The 20,703-nt window shown below is 46.7% G+C and overlaps 1 protein-coding gene across 6 annotated transcripts in view; it reads right to left on the bottom strand.

The window, feature by feature from the left end:
* Positions 1-20,703, bottom strand: part of CYRIA (CYFIP related Rac1 interactor A) — a 105,790-nt gene that overhangs the window by 78,568 nt on the left and 6,519 nt on the right. For 2 of the 6 annotated variants that reach the window (XM_036081450.2, XM_036081449.2), the window contains exon 1: positions 717-944. The exons of the other annotated variants lie outside the window; for them this stretch is intronic. The gene's annotated coding sequence lies outside the window, so the exon portion shown is untranslated. Of the gene's footprint in view, positions 1-716; positions 945-20,703 lie in introns of those variants that run through there. 6 annotated transcript variants of the gene reach the window in all.

Consider the following 20,703-nt stretch of genomic DNA (forward strand, 5'->3'; position numbering starts at 1 on the left):
GCCATCGAGGGAAAAAAAAAAAAAAAAAAGGTCTGTAAAATTTAAACCATGGGGCATTTGTTCAAGACTCTTGGGTAATGATGTCTCTTGATATATAATTCATGATAGCCTTAAAGCTTGGCCTACTTCTGACACAGAGATCATATATTTTGGGGAAGTCAGGGAGGGGGAGGGAGAAAATCACTTTTAAATGGTCCTGCTATACTTTGCCTTTTGAGTAAAGCCAGACAATATTTTGGACCATTCTTTTCTACCATAAGGGCTTCCCTTAAAAAGCTTTTTATTTTTTTTTCCTCTTGTAAATTGAAGAGGCCAGCATATCATCCAGTTTTAGTTTTATCTTCTGTAACACTAGATAAAAGATGAGTCTGAATCCATCTGTTAGCACATACAGCCTGGAAACTGTGTGAAAGCAATCTCTCTCCCTCTCTCTCTCTTCCCCCTGCCCCCACCCCCCCACTTTGCAAAAAGGGGGGAAAAATCCACACTTTTAAAAAATTTATCATCAGCGATCCTACCCAATGCCGACCAGATAGCAGCACTTTTATCCTTTTATGGGCAGATTCAGGAGGAAGCCAGCCTTGCCACAAAGGCTCGTCCCCCTACGCTGCCACATGAATTGGGATGCTGGTGCTGGCTGCAGGCCAGCCCCTCCCCCCACAGCCTGGGGTTCCAAGCTCACCGAAATCAGTGACGATCCCCCTGGGTGCTAGTACCTGCTACGTCTGAGCCCACTCGAGCTGATGCTGGGAGAATCGCAGAGTAGCGGGAGGGTTTCTGTCCTCCGGTACAAAGGCCATGCTCCTGGGGTGGATTTACTAGGGAAAATGAGCAGGCAGGCTGCCCGGGCCCCATCTGGGTCACTTGGCATTTCCTATGGCACTGCTAGGCAGGGTGGCACCGTGCATTGCCCTCCCTGGGCTCTGACAACTGCCTTGCCCGACAATTCGGGAAATGCTGTGCGCAGCTGATCCACCCAGACGCAACAGAAAAATCAGAGACTGAGGGTTGGAGGTGGCCTGGATGGGCCCTTGCCAGCAGCACTCATCTCTCACATCTCCAAAATTACCTCCTTAAAGTGCAGGCACAGAGTCCAGGAATGCAGAGCTCCTTTGTTTCTTAAAGGCAGAAACCGTGTTAATCACAGAGTTCCAAAAATAAGCAAGCTCTATGCCATTAATGAGGTGAAGCTCAAGCACTCCCCGTTCAGATGAGGATGGGGGCGGAGGTGACAAGTACGAGTGACCAGTGACTTGCAGAGGCCACTGCACTTCAAAAGGCTCCTGTGGTTTTTAGGGAGGGCCCAGAGCCCCAGCTTACATGCCAGGCACCCCGCACTCTTGAGTGCTGTGTCTCACAGCACCCCTCCTCCCACCCCTCCTCCCACCTCCCACTGCCACTGCCCTAATTTAGGTCCTTCTCTTTCTTTCTTCTGGACCGTTCTGCACACGCAGCCAGATGACGCTTCCGAAGCGGCACAGCTATTCCCACATCACTCCGCGGCTATAAAGCCTTTCATGATTTCCCCGTTGACCAAGAAATAAAGCCCAGTCTCTAATTTCTAAGACTCTCTTCATCAGGTCCTGGCCAAAATTCCAGGCCTCGTCTCCCACTAGTCTCTCTCCTTCCCACACCGTACCCTCCAGCTCAGTGCCCCTTTCCAGCTGTCTCCCTTGCTCTAGCGTTCCCTCTGTCTGAAATAGTTCTCTCTTCTCCGCCTTCTCATTTCCAAATCCTGTCCATCCTTCAAGACCACATTCAAAGGCCACTTCAGCCATGGACTCAACCTTGACCCCCAGGGGAAATTTCTCTGGCTCTGAACTTCCATAATTTTATCCTACCTCAGTCTCTTCCTGGCACTATAACAGAGCCCAGACACCTTGGTTTTCTCCCTAGACGGTAAGATACCTGAGGGCAGAGAAGTGTACAGTTGACACATTCATGCCATCTAGATAGGTCCTGGTACACCAGCGGTGCTCACCAACGTTACCTAAGTAATTAGTGAGGACAGCTCCAGGCTTGCAGACATAAGCTATTTTGTGGGGGCCTGGCTATTTGAACAGATCGCCTCGCTGCTGTGTAGAACATCGTGAAAGGAGCACACAACATGGGGGGGGACAAACAATGGGTGGGTGGGGCCCTAGTGGACCACACCCATGACCTCCAGGAGCCTAAATCCCATGGTCATTTCTCAACCTTCATCTTTACTAGACCATCATCAATTGTGACACAGTCACTGACAGTCCTTGTCTGTTCCATAAAGTCTTATTTACTTGACCCCTAGATCACAGTCTCTCATTGCTCCTCCTACTTAATGTCTGTTCCTTCTTAGGTCTCTTTGGCTGGTTCCTTGACTTTCTTCCCAAACTCTTCACCTTGGCATTTCCTGGGACTCAGGCCTTCAGGCCCTTTCTTCTCTACCAGGACTCATGCCTTTGGTGACTTTATCCAGTTTCATGGTTTTAAGTACCTCTCTACTTTGATGAATCTCAAATCTATAATTCCAGCTTTGACCTCTCCCCTACTTGCTATAACCACAGCCTACTCAAAATCTACACTTGGACGCCTACCTCAAATTTATCTCGGCCCCAAACTGAAATCCCCGTCTCCTCTCCCGGTGCTGCTCCCTGCCCATCCCTTCCCCAGTCTTTCTCATCTCAGCTAATGACAATTCCATCCATCCAGTCTCTTAGGACAAAATATTGAGTCATCCTAGCCTCCTCTCTTATTTCACGTCCCACATGCAAAAATCCTTCTGGCCTTACCTTTAAAATACATCCAGCATAGATCAAAATGTATTCCCTTTACATTCTGCTCCATTTTTTTTCCATTGCTTTTTTGACCTTCTAATATACTAGAAGGTAATAAATATCACTTCATTACCTTTCCCTGATTTATTATGATTATTCCTTTATTATCTACTTTTTCCCCTTGCTGATGTAAGCCTATCCCCAGAGCCTAGAACTATGCATGCACTAAGTAGACATTCAATAGATAGTTGCCCAATGCTTGAATGAATGACTTTAGCCGATGATCTCTGAACTGTAGCTTAAAAAAATAAACAGCATTTAGCCACAGAGAAAGGCATCTGTAGGCAGGGGAAATGTAAGAAGCAAGGGCCTAGAGATACACCCTTCTCCACCGTCTTAAGACACAGCAGTGTCCGAAAGCCTGCCTGAATTATATAAAACCACTGAAGGAGCAGACCTGAACAGTTCCCAACTTGTCCAGACCAGCCAAGGAAAGGTTCAAGGGACTTCAGTGAATAATTATGCTTTTTTTTTTTTTTTGTAAAAAACAGATCCAGTCAAAATGAAACAAAACACACAAAAGTTGGTAAATAATTGTGTATAAACATCCCCTCTGCAATTTTATTTACCTTACACATTTTCCACATTTTCCCCCCTAGGATATTACAAGGAGAGTATCCCTGGTTCTGTCTAGATTCACCTACATTTCAATATCCTGTGTATGTTTTCAGGACCAGGCCCATGACAGTCTCGCTCCCTGTCATTCCCTCAGTGCCCGCCATAGTGTGAAAACACTATGTCTTCAAAGTATGTATCTGATCAATGAAGGTATGAGTAAATGCCTTCTGGATTTCTCCTGCCAGGACCAGTTCCATGATATAAGAAAATATTCTGAGAAACAACTCTCCACCAGACTTATCCTTGAGGCAGAAAATGCATTAGCCCTCACTTGCCCCTGGCACCTAGCACCGTGGCCAGCTTCCAGCAGACATTTGATGGATTTGATGCCTCAAATCAAGTTCATCTACCTGCAGGACTGAAGTGGTAAAGGGTGTCAACATACAACCCTCTTGTTGACTCTGTACCCGCATCTCAGCCCTCTCTGCTCTGTTGCTGTGATCTGACTCAATGTAGAGCACAGGCCTTGGGGGCAGTGGAACATTCCACTTAGCTGCAGTGTCCACCTGCCCCACAGGCAGGTTATGATAGGAACCAGAAAGGCTCTGCTCTAGGACCAGCCCCTTTAGTGGTCGGGCTGAGTCACAGGGGCCTCAGTGTTTGCATCCAGAAAAAAAAAGGACATCTTCATAGGCTGTGGTGAGGATGTGCAAGAACCTTTGAAGGCTGATCTCATTGATTTTAGCCTCAGATGACCATTTCTTTTATGGGCGCTCCCTGCCGCATCCCCCAGGGAGCTGGAGCTGAGCATGCCATTCAAGAAGCATCTGTCATGCAGGGGCTTAGCTACTGTTCTCTACCAAAAGATTCCTCCAAGCATGTTTTCTTTGCAGATGTTTGTGAAGAGACTTGCCATGACCAAACTCAGAAGCATGATTAGGGGCTTTGGGCTCTGATTAGAGTCAGGAATTAACTGGGTGGTCTTTACTTTTGGAGGGTCTTTACCATGGAAGGGGTCAATTATTGCTATGAGAAATAAGAAAGTAGGGCAGAAAACTAAAGCAGGACGTTCACTGCCCTGCCCCCTACACGTGCACACATGCACACACACACACAGGGAGCGGTGGCCACCAGGCCTCCCAGAGACTAGAAGCTGATTGGATTTACCTCCTAAATGGCAAGACTTATCAGGGAAACTGATTAACATCCAAATGAAAAGGTATAAATTCCCGTTTTCATTGTGGTAGAAACCAGGGGAGCAAGACATTCTCGCATCTGAAAGTCACATTTCAATAGAACTTGCAGACATTCCAGGGGACAAGGGGAGGTAAGCAGAACGCATCCACGAATGCAAATATTCTTTTCATTTTTCTCCAGTACGAAGGTACTTTTATGACCAGTAACAAAAATCACACATGACTTACGTCCGGCGTTTATCTGCCTCTGAGTTAACTAGCTCACTTCTTCTTGGCTTGCATATTGGTTCCACCAACAGCTAAGGTCAGAAGGACGCATCCCCGTGCAAAGGGTGGGAGACTTGGGGCCAGAGGTTTTGGCCTCAACTAAAACTGTCTTGAATAAGTACCTTCACTCTTCAAATCTCAGTTTCCTTGGCCCATAAGAGGAAGCTAACATGTCACGGCCACCTCACAGGGCTGCCGAGGTCAACATGAGCCCCTGTGCCAACAGACTACGAGCAATGTCTGATATGCAATCGGCCCTCCTCGAAATACGCTGAACACGAATCGGATGTCGGCTAAGTCAATGCCACTCTGTTTCATGAACCACACGTCGCTCTCCTTCCAAAGTGGCTGTATTATTGGAAAGGACAATGGAATGCATTCACCTGTGACTCCAATATAAGGGAGAAAGTCATAAAAGCACTCAGGTGTCATGAAAAGGACTCTCTGGAGGGTCAAAGCAAAACAAAGCAGATTATTTACAGCCAGGGACATCAGGGGATGCTTTCCGGCAGAAGGGACACTTGACGTAGGAGTACACCGTAGTTTACTTTCAAGGTTACGGATGGATGGTTATTCATTTATACTTTAATATAGAGAAAAGTCCAAGCCATTATGCTTGCTGACTTGGAGTGTGAAGAAAAGAAAGAGAACATGGCAAAGACTCTGTCCCCAGACCATTGATAACCTAGTGGGTAAGAGGTCATGCATATATATACATACACACACGCACACACACACACACACACACACACACTCACAAGGCATCCGTGTCTGGCAACTTGTAGCAAATGATTAATGAATAATTCAGAAATTTGGAGCCATGCACGGCCACCAACGGTGTGCTCTGCTCCTGCTTTTCCCTCTCTGGGCCTCAGTATTCCCATCTGTAAAATAGATGGCTTGGGCTAAATCAGGCTTTTTTCAACCATGTGGCAAAGATCGGCTAATGTATGCCCATAGTTGGGGGAGTCAGCTGGTGGGCTCAAGGTGGCCAGAGGGGCCCCCCCCGCCCCCGGCCACTTCCCTGTGGCCACAAGCAGCTTCACCATGTTCTCTGTGTGCTGTACAAATAGTATCATTTTCCACGTGACCATGACATAGACCATGTTAGAAAATCCCTAGTGCAGATGATCTCAGAGAATCCTGCCTGTTCAGTCAACCTATCAAGTGGAACTTGAATGTTGCTCTGAAAATGAAGGGCATTTGACTAGCTAAAAGCAGTCTTAGGAATCTAGAGAAGCTGGGCCACGCAAGGGGAGAGGGCTCTGGGCATGGTCCCGGCAAGTGAGCTCAGGCCTCCCTGCAAGGCACATCTACCGTTGAAGCTTCCTCACTGCAACTTTCAATTTTCTTTAATTGTATTTATATTTATAAAAATGGTCTCTGTGATGTTGAGTATCCTGTATCAACCTGCTGGGACATGGCGTGCCCAAATACCTGGTTAAACATTATTCTGAGCATGTCTTTGAGGATGTCTCTGCATGAGATTCACATTTTTAAAAATTTTATTTTATTTTATTTAAATTCAACTGATTAACATATACTGTATTTGAATCACTAGGTTGAGTGAAGCAGATGCCCTGACAAATGGGGGTGGGCCTCATCCAATCCCTTAAAAGCCTGAATAGAAAGGGCAGAGTAAGGGAGAACTTGCACTCTCTGTCTGTCTGTCTTTAAGCTAGCACATGGGTCTCCTGCCTTCCTTCCAGAAGAGCCATCGGCTTCCCTGGTTCTCAGGCCTTTGGATTTGGATAGAACTACACCAGCAGCTCTGCTGGGTCTCAGCTTGCCGACTGCAGAGCTTGGACTTCTTGGATACGCATGTGTATCTCCTATTGGTTCTGTTTCTCTGGAAACACACTACCCCATACCAGGTAACAGCGGATGTGTTAATTTGCTCAAGCTATGAAACCAAATCTGACATAATCTCACTTCCAAAAAGATGTGTTACGGCCATGACCTGTGTTCATGCAAATCAGAGAGGAGAAATTGAGCTTTCCTACATCATCATAGTTGATACAAAGCAGAGAAATGAGCAACGATATTCAAATCCTAAATGCAGTTGACCCTTGAGTAACACGGGTTTGAACTGTGCAAATCTACTTATATGTGGACTTTTTACAGGAGAGTACTATACATGTGTTTGTTCTTCCTTATGATTTTCTCAGTAACATTTTATTTTCTCTAGCTTACTTTATTGTAAGAATACAGTATATAAAGCATAAGATACAAATATGTGTTGACTGTTAATGTTACTGGGGAGGCTCCCAGTCAACAACAGTAAGCTACTTACAGTTAAGTTTTTGGGGGAGTCAAAAGTGATACAGGGATTTGTGACTACTCATGGGGTGGGAGCTTCTAACCCCCATGTTGTTCAAGGGTCAGTTTTAATGAACACATGTCTAAATTTGAAGCAGGTCTGTGATATGTTCTGAAATTCAAAAGACCTTGTCCAAATGCTGTTTTGTCATTTGTGAGCTACCTGATTACAGGCAAGCCCCTCAGCTTTCTGTCCCGTTCCAGCTATTCTGGTAGAGTTAAGAAAATAATCTTTTTTAATCAGATGAGACCCAGCTCAGAGCTTAGTGGACGGTGGGTTCTCGGTCAATGTTAGTTTCCGGTCGCCCTGTTAGAGACCCATTCCGCAAGGCCCTTCAGGTCCTGCCGACTTCCAGCTCTCCCCTCACCACTCTGGCTTCATTCACTCCCCCACACATCCCGCTGGCTCTTTTCTCCTGTCTTTGAACCAGCAAAACACACTCTTACTTTCTCTTCCTTCTGCCTTATACAGTCCACCTCTCCCCGCACACTGCCGAGGCCCAGCTCCCACTTCTTTCAGGAGTCTGCTCGTCAGAACGCCTCCTCTGAACCACCCACGTAGGCACGAACCTTCTTCACTCTCTCCCTGCACTACCCAGCTCCACTTCCTCCCATAGGGCTCCCCACGGCCTCACATAGTGCGTGTGTAGGTCAGTGTGTGCGTGTGTGTGTGTGTGTGTGTGCACGTGTGCATGAAAGGTAAAACTTGGGGCTGCATTTTGTTCAGTGCCAGGGACATAACAAGTGCTAATAAATATTTGTCGACAGATGTAGGGAATAAATTCATGAATGAACCAGGCTTAGTCGTCACAGTCCTGTTGCCAATGCACGTGAGCAGAAGAGAAAACAATCAGTCTTGGGTAGAAGCTGACAACAGGGTATGGATGGGAAGAGCTCACCCACCAGGGAGCCCAGACTGGATTATCCTGAGCTCTCCTCCCTCCCTTGCAGACGGGCCCTCTGTACAGGTACGCATTTCTCCTAACTGCTAAAACCACCCTCACATATACACTTTGAGCCAAAGTGGAAAGGTTTTCATAAACACAAATCCTAACTCACTTTGGCCCAACCTGCGAGGGCCAAAGTACCCTCAAAAAGTTCGATGTGATCCTCGTGCAACTGACCGATACCCCTACCCTGTGCGGGGGCCAAGACCACATACTCCTGGCCACATCTGCTTCCAGGTTCAAGTCGTGGCCCCTCCACTGATCAGCTATCATAACCTGAGCCAAGTGCTCACATGAGCCCCTGAGCTTTAGTTCCCTCTTCAATAAAATGGGCATAAATAATAAGGTGTCATTTCCAGAACTATTGTGCAGAGTAAGGGAGACATCAGAAGTAGGAATCAACCTGGAAAGCAGTGCCCATGCACCCTTGAATGATACGTTTTAGAGCAGAACGTCCTACCCCCCTAACACCAGCAGAAGGGAAAAATGATAAAATGGAAATAAGGTCTACATTTTCCAGTATTACAAAAACACAGCATTCTAAATGAGTTGTTTCAATTTGCTAATAGTACCTGTTAATCCTGGTGACAAAAAGGTTAGATGTTGAAATGGATTTTAAAGTTTCTGGATGCTCCAGATGAAATTATTTAAATTCAATGCCATTAGAGGAAAGGTAAATCTCAGTTATAGACGGAGAAGCAGAATGACACGTCATGTTTTTCAAGTTCCCAATACAATACACACTGGCCTCTTGGAACATTGTCTACTCAAGGTCTTGGAAGGAAAGAGCTGTGGAGGGCTTGCAAGGACCCCCAGAGGATCTTATATGCATGCAAGGGGGACATCTGGGTGGAGGGGCGCCTGCCTACCTTTCATCTGGAACCCTCTCACCTGAAGCCAGCTCCGAGCCTGCTTCTGGAGCCATGTGCAGAGGCTCGATGCCTTTGATAGACAGGCGGGCACTGCTTAACCCAGGCCATCACTCGAGGCCCGAGACAAAGATGAACAACATCCCTGTGGATGTCCCTGGCGTCTCAACTGAGCATTGCTTTGGAAAGCTCTTGCCCAAGTCATCATTATAGCAATGGGAGGCCCACGGGCTGGAACTGACTAGAAGCCCTGCCCGAACTGGAAATCTCGCAGACGCACCCTACCCCCCACCCAAGCTCAGGGACAGCAGTGATGAAGGCCCTGCACCTGAGGAGTTTTCCAGTCTCTGCACCACGTCATGAGATTTCTTCAGACAGGAGCACGGCCACGTCTGCTACAGGGTCCTCGCTTCCTCACCGCCCATCTCAGCCCTTCAGTCCATGGGGTCCCACATCCCAGTCACAATCCAAGACCTCATTTCTGCTCTGGCTCTCCCTTCAGTGCTGAGGCTGGACAGAGCTACTCATTAAAATGGATCATGAGAGGCGCCTGGGTGGCTCAGTCGTTAAGCGTCTGCCTTCAGCTCAGGTCATGATCCCAGGGTCCTGGGATCGAGCCCCACATCGGGCTCCCTGCTCCGCGGGAAGCCTGCTTCTCCCTCTCCCACTCCCCCTGCTTGTGTTCCCTCTCTTGCTGTGTCTCTCTCTGTCAAATAAATAAATAAAATCTTAAAAAAATAAATAAATAAAATGGATCATGAACGTCCTGAGCACTCACTACTGCTAAGCATAGCTCCAAAGCCTGCACACATATTACCCCAATAGCTCCTCGCAACACCCTGGGAGGAAGATGCTATTATGATCCATACTTTGCAGATGGGAACAATGAGACACAGAGAGGTTGAGTAACTAGCCCGAGATCACACAGCTGGGGGAGCAGGGGCCCACGCCCACTGCATAGCCTTTGGCCCTGCCCTCGCATTTTGGCATCTTGGTTTTCTTTTCTCTAAATGTAAGAGACTACCAGCGAGACAGGTTAAGAACAACAACAAAAGATAGGAGGAATAATCCGAGCTCTGGAAAGCCCCAGAGAAAGACACAACAATGGCCAATAGCACTGTTATTATTGCCCCTGACGAGGACAGAGGTCATCAGCACTGCTGGGGACCTTGAGTTATGTTTGCATGAGAGTTCTTTGATGTAATGACAGGAGTTCCAACATAAAAGAAAAGAAAGGCTTCGGAGATGTGATTATGTTTGAATTTAAGAAATACACTGATAACCTGTTTATCTAGTGTGCAGTTAAAACCCGTGCTTTGCCAAATTTTCTCATCTTAAATAGACTGTGGAAACCTTAATTATATTTGGCTTTTGAGTTCCCAGAGAATTAGAGCAGTGTGACCTCATGCGGTTATTCAGCACACCTAGTATGTACTGTTACCTACTATTTTCCAGGCTCGGCGCTAGGTTTTACCCCCAGCATATTGGGGGTAAATGACATAAAATTTCCTCCATCCTGGAGCACCTATCTTCTAGTGTAATCAAATGTTGGCTAGGTCAGCGTATTTCAGTTAACTAAAATATCAACATGAAATAGCAGCTCAATATTATCTTACTAGGAACCTAACACGCCCATCTTGTTTCATAGGTTTATAAGGTATGGGTTAGGCTCCATTGTCTTCTCAACTGTAAAAAGATTATATTGCCTGTCTGGCTGCCACGTGACTTGCATGTCCGACCTCCCCTCCCATGGGAGGGGGACACACCTGATAGAGGACTTGGCCCTTTGCCCTGTTTAGCAAATGGAATGTAAGTAGAATAAAGCAGAAGCTTCAGGAAGCACCTGCAGTTTCTGCCACCTTGCTCACTTTCTTCCTTCTGTCATGAGCATGACACACTCCCAGAAGCACCTGTCCCTTCAGCCCAGGTGCCAGAATAAGAAATGTGGAGCAATACCACCAAAGCCAATCTGCAGGCCCCGACATGTGACATAAGAGAGATGCTTGTTGCCACAACCACTGAAATTTGGGGGCTATTTCTTACCGCAGCAAAGCTGACGAATACACCACATTATCACCTATAAAATCATTTCATAGGTAGTAATGTTGAGGACAGCAAAAAGGAATTATGTCCAGTTTATGGATGAAGTCCCCAAGACCTAAGAGTGGTTAAGTGATGGCCCAGAATCAAACAGCAAAGAGACGAAGGCACTAGAAACAAAATCATAGGTGTTATCATAGCCCAGTGTGATTAAAAACAGGACTGACACATCTTTAGTGTAAAAATTTCTTTTGCAAACTGCAGATTGATTAAAACACTAGCAAACTACACAGGTTTCCCTGGTCTCTGGGCCATTTCCTGAGATCAGGGATGATCTAGCCAAAGAACAAGAGATCTACAGTAAAAGAAATGCAGAACCAAAGGACTAAGCTTCCATCTACATTGAACTGAGTGGGCAGCAGGGCGGGGGGAGGCCAGCCTCAGCTCTCCTGCCCCACAGCTGAGGGGCTCCACGTGGTCCTACTGAAACTTCTCAGGGACAATGGCTGTTCTCTGGCCATAGCAAGGCTTCCTGAGTTTCCAGAGTAGCCCCTCAGCAGCTCCATGTCACATATCCCCAGGATGCCCGGCACATGCCTGAAGCCAGCACTGGGAACAGTGTGTCATTTTATCAGGAAATAGCATAAAGAAACCATGACCTTAAAACCTTGTCAGGGAGGTAGTAATTCAGGACAGAGGCTCACAGGATCTGTTTGGAGTGACTAATTCAATTCTCTTATTCCTCTTGTTTTAAATCCAAACGAATTGTTCTCGGTCTTTGCTTTATTCTCTTCTTTCCCTCTTATTTTCACTTTTCAAAAAAGCTCCTTTCCACAGGAGTGGGTGTGAGTGAGTCACCTTCATTATTGATTTAGACACATTTCAGGCAGGCTTTACGCTCTCTGTCCCAGCTTACTGACATATACGGAAGGCATTCAGCAACAGCTAATCTTTTCACCAGAAAGCTCAGTTTTCAAAAGCTATATTTGGGGGTCTGAGAGAGTTGGCACCCTGCGATGCTCCTTTTCATTCACACTATTGGTTTCCTACCCTGACCCAAGCGAGGCTGACTTCTGACACCTCCCTCCCCGCTCTCTACCCACAGATGCTATTTTCATACAGCACCCCAGGCTTTTCAGACCCTGAGCGACCATCCTGGCCTTTTTCTTTCTTTAGTGTGATATCCACCAAAAAATACAATCAGCCCCATAGCACTCAGATACACATATACACGTGAAGGTTTTTTAAAGTTCTGCAGAAGCCAGACACTAACATAAAGTCAGGAAAAGCCATTCTGAAAGCTGGAAGAAAGCCCATACAGGCTGTCAGAGACATACCAGGGGAAGCAAAGTTTCTAACGATTGGGTTGTGAACAAACGTTAGGCTTCATCCAAACTTCTCACAGGCGCCACGTTGTTAAGGGAGGTCCCTCCCAGGCAGGTGAGTAACACCTTGCAATTTATAGAGCGCTTTTAACTTGTTTCCAAAGTTTGTTATGTCCATCAGATCCCCGAGAGGGTGGGCTGCAAGGAAAGAAGGTCAACTCCACCGACAGGGAAGAGAGGAGAGCCGGGCAAGGCTGGGACTTGCTTTCAACAGGTCATTGGCGGGTACAGACCTCGCTCCCTGTTCTTCGAACATCAGGTACTGTGAATGTGTATTCCCCCACTTTTAAAGATTTGCAACATGCATCTGAAGCCAGGGCATTCAAGTGATCTTATCTCGAGTGTCCTGAAGAACAGTTCTTCTAGAAGTCCCAGTAGAATGGAGACTCCGTGAGGGCATGGGGATCCAGCTACACAAGCACCTTGCACGGTGCCTGCCCACGGTCCATTCTCAAAAAAATATATATGTTGTTGAATAATTATGAGACAAACTTTTCTTTTTCCCACTTTATTACTTTTAAACAAGCCCACCACCTGACACACCAGCTATAAAGGAATGACCCTCCTCCCCGGCTCTCATCGGTGAACTCTCCGCAGCTTTGTGAGTATATCACACCCGCTTTGACACACAAGTCCCTCTGGTTGAAAGTCCAATTTCACCACTGCCTTGTTGCGATTCCTTAATGACTTCCCACAGACTTCAGGATGTCCGGCTTCGGTTCCCCTTCCCCAGACCCCCTTGCTTCGACCCTACTGAGCTACTTGTGCCAAGGGATATGAGTTGGGCCAAGTTGCTGTAAGTCCCCTTTGTCCTGAGGATGCAGGATTCTGACTGGGAGCAGATAGGAAGGTGGGAGCCGACAGTCACAGGCGGTCTCTAATGCTGGCACGTGACCGAAGGCCACACGCTTCTGCCCGGCCCTCATCTCTTAGCCCAGCTGCATTCCACATGTTCCTGCCCCACCTCAGAAGCAGCCCAAGCCTCTCAGAGACCACTGTTCCACTCCATGAGGGGAAACTCCCTAGCAGGGGAAAGGCTCTTTTCTTTCCAGAAAGGTCTCCAGAGATGAGGCCTTCCAGGTCCCTGGGGGTCCCCCCTCCCCAGCTATCCTCTGAGAAGCAGTGAGTGGAAAGTCCTGGCTGGTCTCCTGACACGCTTTGAGGGTTTCTCGAGAGCCTCCTCGTTCCAGCCTGTGGTCACTTTCTGTAAACACCAGTCCCCAGCAGGGAACTGGGCCGTCCTGCTAAATCCCTGGGGATTTCTGGTGAGGCCCTCTTCCTCTGGACTCCAGTGAATACCCTCCTCTCTGCAACTTTCACTTCCAGCTTTTTCCTGGCACCTTATTCTCTCCCTAGTGAGTCCATCCGTTTGATGGCTGTCCAAAAAGGAACTGGCTAATTGGAGTTTAGAAGAGGCATTCCTTCAAAATAACCATTTTTTATCAAAAGAATCACAAATAGTCTTTAATGAGAACACTTGGCCATAAAAAAAGAAGAAGAAAAGGAGTAGAGTTATAAATGCTGCACTCTTCCTCTCCCCTAGGCCTGAGCTGGGGGCTGGGGATGTGAAAACCACGGATATAAGAGGCCTTCCCTCCAGGGTGCACAGACCAGCATGGGGACAGAGCAGCGGAAAAGGTGAAGGCTCTCAGTCAGAGGGAACAGCAGGAGAGCACTGAAATCACAGGCCAGCCCAAGGCTATCGCCCCGACATGTCTGCCTGCCGCTGCCCACCTGTCCACTCGGCTACAAGCCCTGGTCTCCTTGTTGGCCCGTCAATGGGCTGGGTACACCTATTCCGCTTACTCTCTTCCTGGAGCACGCTTCCCCTAGCAAGCTACATGGTTCATTCTCTCACTTCCTGCAGACCTGCCCTCATCCTCACCTTTCACAAGGACTTCCCTGACCACCCAACTCCAAGTAGCAACTCTTCCCCCCACTCACCCCTCACTCTGTACACCATCTCTGCTTCATTCTTCTTCATGGAACATAGGATGTCTAACATAATATACATGCTCATAGCCCATCTTTCCCCCATGGAATAAAGTTTCATGGGGGCAAGGAGTTTTGCCTGTTGGCTTCACTGCTGAATCTCCAGAAATTGACACAGAGGAGAAAGGCCCCAACACACTGTGAGTGCTCAATAAGTATTTGTTGAAAAAGTAGATGGATAGATGGATGGATGATGAATGGATGGATTTGGCAGGGAGTTGGGGGATGTATCTTGGAGAGGGTAACACCAGAACTGAAACTCAAAGGATCTTTTGGGTAAATAAAAAGCATTTCAGATGAGATTGGGCACATTCAAGGTGTAAGAAACAGCACAGAGGATCAAAGGGTGAGGATGGGAAAACTGAATGGGAAGAAATCAGAGAGGGAGACAAACCATGAGAGACTCTTGACTCTGGGAAACAAACTGAGGGTTGCTGGAGGGGGGGTGGGGGGGATAGGGTAACTGGGTGATGGGCATTAAGGAAGGCACATGATGCAACGAGCACTGGGTGTCATACGCAACTAATAAATTATCAAACAAAATTATCTGAAACTAATTATGTACTATATGTTGGCTAATTGAATTTAAATAAAAAAATTTTAAAAAATCATTTCAGAAAGAGAATGCCTAGCCCACATGTGATCTCGGGTAAATCATATTACCGCTTTCTCCTCTGTAATAGGAAGCTAATACATAATATTGGCAAGTCTATGATGAGCAATGAAACTAAAACAGGAGTTCAGACGACCTAAAATGAGCTGAGGATGGTGCAGGCTAATGCAAGATGGAAAAGGACAAGAGGAACCATGCCTTTCTCCACAACCACCAAATCAAGTTCCAACCGCAGCAGACAGAGACTGAGGAAGCCAGGCACAATGAGGGTGTGAGCTGGGTGGGTTAGCTGAACTTGATCTTGTGGTTTAACAAGGGATGCTTCGGTCCCAGGCCAAAAGCAAAATCCCAAGCACGCTATAGAACTATATTCTAAACTGTTAATTCACAAAGCAAACCGCCACTTGTCATATGCTATTTGCCTTTGTGTAAATAATTGCATCTGAGTCTGAGTTTTGCCCTCTGTAAAATAAAGTCCACATCGTCTCCTACTAAATGACACATAAAAGCTTCTAGAACAGTGTCTGCCTCTTTGGAAGTGCAGAGTCAAAGTTTGCTACATGGGAATACAATGATTGCATGAAGTTTACATTACAGTAGGGAGAGCCATGGGACGCCATTCTGGAAAAAGGCAACAAACTCCAACTCAGATTTTATTTTCTGAGGCTTGAGGAGAATCACGGCAGGAAAAAAAAAATCGGTATTTTCCTAAAAAAATAAGATTGTGGCCTGGAAGCAGTGAACTATGTGGTGTGGGAAAGTGGAGGACTTTGAGAGCCAGGCAGATTTGAGTCAAAATCCTGGGGCCGCATTTTCAATCCTATGTCTCAAAGCAAGTTTGTAAAATTCTCTTGACTTCCTTGTCTTTATCTTCAAAAGAGAAATCAATAGATCTACCTTGCAAGGTTGTCTCTAGGGTGAGAAATGTACATAAACAGCCTAGCAAAATGGAATTAATAGGTGCTCAATGCATGCTGAAGAGCATAATTCATTACTATTAATATAATTGAACATTTGAGTGTGCTTTGAAAGACGAGGGGCCCTGTTGGTCCTGGGTCATAAAAATAATTCATGTGCATATACCATGAAATATCAAAAACACCGTTGCTATTTTTGTTTATATGAGCTACTCAAAGTATTTCCTGAAGTTGAGGTTGAACGGATAAATTTATACAACCCACAACCTCACTAGCAGGTTACCGACTGAACAGTGTAAAAAAGGGAGGAGGAGGGATGGCGTCTTGACACAGTGGTTTAAAAGGAGGACAAAATAGGAGATACGCCTATAGCACTTCATTCATGCAGGCAGGCGCTTACACGCTTGCCTCCAGGCATGAGGGAGGAAAGCCTCATGTGGACCCCATGGGGAAGGAGGCCACCACTACAGGCCAGAGCCAGGCAACCCTCTCCATCTCCTTGAGAGCCTTGGGCCCGGAGTCTGGGGCCAGATTTCCCTCATCAACCCCAGGAATTGCTTTACACTTCATCTAGTGAAACCCACTCATTAGGCAGTGAGTGGGATCCAGAGAGGGAGGATGATTACAGAAGGTTAGTGAGTCAGTGGCAGATCTCAGTTCCCCAGGGACTCCCCAGGCAGTGCTCCCTCCATATCCCGCTAGTGTTTCCTGCTCCTTGGAAGCTTAGGAAGCGGAACTGAGCCAGGATCCCTAGCTCCCTACTTCTGTTCCTTCTCCCCCCTCCCCTCCAGGCTCCTGACTCTGCTGAGCTTGCACGAGAGGACCCAAGGACCCCCGTTTCCTAGGGCAGAGGCAGCCGCCACAGTTACCCTTCTGGGTTTCTCTTTTTCCTTCTCTTTCATCATCTTTTCCTATGTCCCCCAATTGGCTATTAAATAAAACTGAATATTTTCCTAGTCCTTTATTTTTTAAACCTTATATTCGGTTTCTCTTTCATTGATTTTATCTTTAAAGTAATAAGCTCAAAGGATTTGAATGTTTTCAAGTATGTCTAGAATAACATTTGACAGGGTTCTGTGCTTCCAAAGCAAAAGGATTAGCTATTTCTCCCTAAGAAACATAATTTAGTTGCCTCCTGCCAGTGAAGCCCAGAATTGCCGATCTCAGGGGTCACACTGGTCCTTGAAATACAAAAGGTCCCTTAGCCCTGGGGGAGCACCTCAGTGTTCAGTTCCCCAGTGAGCTACACGAAAACCAGGGCTCAGGTCGAGGTGGAGCCTTGTTCAGAGAGCACCTAGCAGGGCTCAGGCCCTGGCAGCACCTCCCAGAATGTGAAAGGACTCCCTAACACATGCATGCACACCCACACACACATGCAGGAGGCCAGGCCTCTCTAACTGATAAGCACCAGCCATCCTCAGAAGTACCCCCACCTCAGTGTGTCCCGGTGTCAACCATCTTTCCCACTCCCCAGTGGCTCCCACAGTCTCTGCAAACAGAAGGGCCTCAGGATCCTAAAATTCAAGGTCACTTCTCCATGGTGGAAACCCCTGTCCACAGTCAGGCCCTTGGTTCCTAACACGAGTCACTGCTAGGTGAGAGGATCGGGGTGGGTGCTCAGGGAGAGGCAGAGTTACCGACTTCTTCAACGTTGTTAGATCTGGGAGGACAAGTGAAACGTTCAACCTGGCAAAAGCCAGAATTACGATACATTAAGTGTAAACTTAAAAGGCAAAGAAATAAGAGAGAGAGAATGAGGTTGGTCCCCAAAGCCCTTTCCCTACGTGTTCTATAATCAATGCTTAGCCCACAAAGGTGCAGACTATTCCATTTCCTTTGGGCAGACCTTCCCCTGGTCCCACGCTCTACAATAGGGAACTTTCACGCTCCTTCCTGACATCTCCTCAGCGATGCCGAACCACGATCTCGACAACCCTAGTCATGACAGCAACCGCAGGGACCGGCCACCTGCAGCAGGGACCCGGTCACCTGCAACGCTTGCTGGAGACCACTGAGCCCTTGCTGGGCATCCATGCAGGTGCTGGTGCCCCAGTGGATCCCACACAAACCAGCCCCGGGAATGAGAGGATCAGTGTTGTGAGAACGAACAGCCGGAGGAAACCGATGCAGAGTGCGGGGGGCAGCCTCTTGGCCTCCCTCTCCAGTCTGTGTGGAGGCCGGATGGAGGCTACCAGAACACAGGCAGCAAGTCGCTCAGCGCTTTTCACTCTGCTGGGGCCCCCACCTCCACTCCTAGCCTCTCAGAGAGGGAGAAAGAAAGACTTAATTACTTAGAAACTGAGTTCCTAGGGCCGGGAGAAGGGAAGCAACATGCTCAAGCTGACTCAACAAGTCAAGAGCAGACCCAAGATAAGAAGCAAGACCTTCTCACGCTCTGCCGGCCGCTTTCACTTCCCCTGGCTCAACTATTCAGGCCCTGGTTCCTCCTCACACGGCTAAAATGATGAGTAAGATTTAAAAATTCCCTTCCACCTTCCTCCAAAGGCCAATGATGAAATTGGACTATAAGCCACACTAGACCAAAAATTCCCAGCTTATTTTTAGTTCTATGGAATTTTTAAAAAAATTACTTTGTCTCAATGAAACTTTGGAACCTATGCTTTAAAAAGTTTTGTTGTTGGGCGCCTGGGTGGCTCAGTTGGTTAAGCGACTGCCTTCGGCTCAGGTCATGATCCTAGAGTCCCAGGATTGAGTCCCGCATCGGGCTCCCTGCTCAGCAGGGAGTCTGCTTCTCCCTCTGACCCTCCCCCCCTCATGTGCTCTCTCTCTCATTCTCTCTCTCAAATAAATAAATAAAAATCTTAAAAAAAAAAGTTTTGTTGTTGTTGTTGCTCCTGTTGTTTTGGGTCCGTGCCAAGGATGGTCATTTAATTTTTTTCCCTATTACAGTGGATCCTTCAATAACACAGGTTTGAACTGTGCGGGTCCACTTATACATAGATTTTTTTTTGACAATTGCAGTACAGTACTATAAATATATTTTCTCTTCCTTATGATTTTCTCAACATTTTCTTTTCTCTAGCTTACTTTATTGTAGGAATACAGCATATAATACATATCACATACAAAATATGCTTTAAGGCTTTTGATGAGCAACGGATGAACCATGTCACCATACCATCTGGTACCAAAGGTAGGAGTCTCGAGGGCCCCACCCATGCCTTCCCAACCCCCCAACCCAAGGGATGCTGTGTGTTCCTATGGGCTTTTGAAGAAGAAGCCCACAAACACTTCTTTGAAATTTCTTCCCCACATGTACTTCCAAATTCAGAATCTTTCAGATTTTAGAACAATAATATAGTGCATATACTATGTTATGTATACCCTGGGCAGGGTCAGGGGCACTCATCTATCTGATGAAAAATCTTACTCACCTAGAGCGGTATAAATAAAAACTATAAATAATCTTATGTACGATCAGGCCAGCTTTTGCCTCCAAATGAGCTATGAAAGACAAAACTTTAACTTTTCAGAGTATTTTGGATTTTGGACTTGCAAAGAAGGGAATGTCAGAAAATAGCTTACAACCTCATTTATTCCATCTGAAGGCACTCAAGGGCCCAGATTTGAAACCTCAACACTCCAGAAAGAAAACACACACACACATACACACACACACACACACACAAAATAAATAAATAAGAAAAAGACTAAGGGTGGGGAGACGCATTACTTATAAAGTACAACCCTTGTCTTACACTCCAGCAAACACTCCAGCCAGCTTCAATTCAAGTATAACAGCTAGAAATATCAACCCAGAGGAGTGGATTCGGGGGCTTTGTCAGGAGCAAGGAAAAGCCCCGTGTCATTTTTCACCCCAAACAACAAATAAAGAGGAGCCTAAAGGAAGTAGCAAAAACTTTTCAAATTTTCTTCAAAGAGCAGGCAAAAAAAGGTAGACTGACATATGTTTAATTAATTTGTCCTTTACAATATGCCTGAGACACAAATATTATTAACTTCAGCTCATAAATGACAAACTTAGGAACCTTAGCAAGCCTAAGGAATTTGCTGAGGCGAAGAGCCAGGATTTCAACCCAGGTTTGTTTGCTTCCAGGGGCACATTCGCCTTGTAGCCCCGGGATATTTTCCCAGAACTTCTAGATGCTCCTTTCACCTCTAGACCTCTCAAAGAGGTAGAGCCCAGTTGCAGCTCTAGCGAAGCTGAATTCTTGCCCCAGCCTTGAAAAAGCCTCTGGTATTGGCTCCCCATCTATCTGTCTCTTTCTCTTGACCTCAGTTTTTGTACAATAGAGGAAGTAGACCAAAGGTGTCATTCCAGTTTCGAGGACAAGCAAGTCCGTCATTGTGTGAGCTGAGACCACAGTTCTCGCGTGTTCCTGTGACCTCCAGCTGTCGCAGGGAGAGGTCTGAAATATAAGTTCTGCACAACCTGTCTCAACTGGGGTGGGCTTCACAGCTCAGCAAGGCCATATGCCGCACACACCAGAGGCTCAGCTCATTACTGCTGGATGGCATTCTCTGATGAAGTAGGCTGAGCAAAGGACACCCTCCAAGGACATCAGCCCAATGCAAAGATACCGGTCATGGGGAAGCACTGAAAATACGGCTCTATTTTCTTTGCTGCTTCTTCTTCTTCTTCTTCTTCTTCTTCTTCTTCTTCTTCTTCTTTCAATTTCAAGGTATGGAAGCACATCTAGCTCTTGAAGATGAGGATTCTACCCAAGATGCATGCTTCTTAATTCCACGCTCCTCACATAGGCACGGTTCTCATCTCTCGTGTGGGTGGTAGAGAGAGACCAGGCTTT

This window comes from Halichoerus grypus, chromosome 10, assembly GCF_964656455.1.
Source record: "Halichoerus grypus chromosome 10, mHalGry1.hap1.1, whole genome shotgun sequence".
In the NCBI taxonomy this organism is placed as follows: domain Eukaryota; kingdom Metazoa; phylum Chordata; class Mammalia; order Carnivora; family Phocidae; genus Halichoerus; species Halichoerus grypus.